The following is a 3,269-nucleotide window of genomic DNA, read 5'->3' on the forward strand; positions in this document are numbered from 1 at the left end:
GAATTTGTCCCGGATACGAGGCCAGGGAGCCATCGGGAGGGCCCTTAAAGGCCAAGTCAAAGGAAGACCTAGATCGCCAAATTCCTGATTCCACCAATCGATATGTGGTCGCTCGGGCCGGAAGAAAGATCCGTTCTAGCAGGTGCATCGGTGATGGCATCTCAAGGGAAGAAGCGAAGGCCGGTGCGGTGCCTTACCCGAGGCATTGGGAGGGGAGATGCTGTGGGGATGGTGAAGAATCGACATGGTGGAGCATCATCTGGGAGCATGCGGTTCGAGAACGCGCGCGAGGCGACGTACCCAGTGGGGCTGCTGATGGCGCCGCCGGTGGGTGGGGGCGATAAAGGGGATCTTGTTGAAAGACCTACCCGCCCGAAGCCCACCGACGCTGCCGAGGTAGCTGCACTGCTACGCCAGCGAGCAATTCTTGGCGCAGATGGAGTAGATGCCGGGGAAGGTAACTGGGATGATGGTGAAGCTGGGTGGGAGCCAGGGTTCCGGCAGGGGGTGGAGACGCAGATAGGCGGAGTCGTCGACATGGAGGATGATGTGTACCTCGAATTTGAGGAAGAAGAAGATGTGGTGAAAAAGGAGCCTGATGAAGCAAAGACATGGCAGCTCATGGCAAGGTATATGGCTACTTTTAAACCGAATACTATAGCAATGTTTACTAGATTAACCGAGGAAGTTTGGCACCTGCGTACTGGGATCGATTATGCTGAGAAGGGGAAGAACTATTATATGATTACCTTGTATTCTAAAGGTGATTATGATTTTGTTAAACGCGGAGGCCCCTGGATTTTCAATAAGCATGCTTTGATAGTCAAGGATTTTGATGGTAATACCCAGCCGTCTGCTATCAAGCTTGATGCAGTCCCAGTATGGGTGTGTATCTATGACGTGCTGTTTGGGAAGCAAGATGAGACCTGGGGGATGCGATATGGCGATGGATTAGGTGAAGCTCTGGAGGTTGACGTGCCGGAATCAGAGCTGAAGAAACAGGAATTCCTTCGCGTCAGGTTAACCTACCCTAAGATCGCCGGTTGCAAACACAGATAACCAGAGGTGTCAAAGGAAAACCAAGAGAGGTTAAAGTGTTTAAATTGAGGTATGAGCGAGTTCCTTATTATTTCTCACACTGTGGGTTTATGGGGCATAAGAAGGATGAATGTGAAAAGCGAAGAATCGGCATACCGTCTCTGGACTATGATGCCCATGAGCTGCGATGCAGTCCCTTCAAGAAATTTGAGCATAGGTGTCACTCTATGTAGGATAACGTTGCAAAGAAAACAAAAATTTTCCTACCGCGAACACGCAATCCAAGCCAAGATGCAATCTAGAAGACGGTAGCAACGAGGGGGTATTGAGTCTCACCCTTGAAGAGATTCCAAAGCCTACAAGATGAGGCTCTTGTTGCTGCGGTAGACGTTCACTTGCCGCTTGCAAAAGCGCGTAGAAGATCTTGATCACGATCGGTTCCGGCGCCACGAACGGGCAGCACCTCCGTACTCGGTCACACGTTCGGTTGTTGATGAAGACGACGTCCACCTCCCCGTTCCAGCGGGCAGCGGAAGTAGTAGCTCCTCTTGAATCCGACAGCACGACGGCGTGGTGTCGGTGGCGGTGGAGAATCCCGGCGGAGCTTCGCTAAGCGTGCGGGGAAGAAGGAGGAGTGGGGCGGCTAGGGTTTGGGGAGAGGGAGTGGCCGGCCTCCAAGGGGTGCGGCCAAGGTGGTGGCTTTGGTGTGGCCGGCCCCCTCCCCTATGCCCCTCATTATATAGGTGGAACCCAAGTGTTGGTGTCCAAGTCTTCGAATAAGACCCGAAACCAAAACCTTCCATAGGAGGGGGCAATCCTAGCCCAACTAGGACTCCCACCCAAAGGTGGGATTCCCACCTCCCATGTGGGGTGGTCGGCCCCCTATGGTGGAGTCCACTTGGGACTCCACCCCATCTAGGGCTGGCCGGCCATGGAGGTGGAGTCCCTTGTGGACTCCACCTTCCTTGGTGGTTTCTTCCGGACTTTTCTAGAACCTTCTAGAACCTTCCATAGAACCTTCCGCGACATTTTATTTCACATAAAATGACATCCTATATATGAATCTTATTCTCCGGACCATTCCGGAACTCCTCGTGATGTCCGGGATCTCATCCGGGACTCCGAACAAATATTCGAACTCCATTCCATAATTCAAGTACTACCATTTCAACATCCAACTTTAAGTGTGTCACCCTACGGTTCGAGAACTATGCGGACATGGTTGAGTACTCACTCCGACCAATAACCAATAGCGGGATCTCGGAGATCCATAATGGCTCCCACATATTCAACGATGACTTTAGTGATCGAATGAACCATTCACATATATTACCAATTCCCTTTGTCTCGCGATATTTTACTTGTCCGAGGTTTGATCTTCGGTATCACTCTATACCTTGTTCAACCTCGTCTCCAGACAAGTACTCTTTACTCGTACCGTGGTATGTGGTCTCTTATGAACTCATTCATATGCTTGCAAGACATTAGACGACATTCCACCGAGAGGGCCCAGAGTATATCTATCCGTCATCGGGATGGACAAATCCCACTCGTTGATCCATATGCCTCAACTCATACTTTCCGGATACTTAATCCCACCTTTATAGCCACCCATTTACGCAAAGTGGTGTTTGGTGTAATCAAAGTACCTTTCCGGTATAAGTGATTTACATGATCTCATGGTCATAAGGACTAGGTAACTATGTATCGAAAGCTTATAGCAAATAACTTAATGACGAGATCTTATGCTACGCTTAATTGGGTGTGTCCATTATATCATTCACACAATGATATAACCTTGTTATTAATAACATCCAATGTTCATGATTATGAAACTAATCATCCATTAATCAACAAGCTAGTTAAGAGGCATACTAGGGACTTCTTTGTTTGTCTACATATCACACATGTACTAATGTTTCGGTTAATACAATTATAGCATGATATATAAACATTTATCATAAACATAAAGATATAAATAATAACCACTTTATTATTGCCTCTAGGGCATATCTCCTTCAGTCTCCCACTTGCACTAGAGTCAATAATCTAGTTTACATTTGTAAAGATATAACACCTTGGCCTTATGGTGCTTTATCATGTATTGCTCACGGGAGAGGTTTTTAGTCAACGGATCCGACACGCTCGTAAACGTATGTATTTTGTAATTCATTTGCGTCTCAACGCATCACTCATTTCCAAATGAGTCGGCATTAAATATGTTTGATCTT

The sequence above is a fragment of the Lolium rigidum genome, chromosome 3 (genome assembly GCF_022539505.1).
Source record: "Lolium rigidum isolate FL_2022 chromosome 3, APGP_CSIRO_Lrig_0.1, whole genome shotgun sequence".
NCBI lineage: Eukaryota > Viridiplantae > Streptophyta > Magnoliopsida > Poales > Poaceae > Lolium > Lolium rigidum.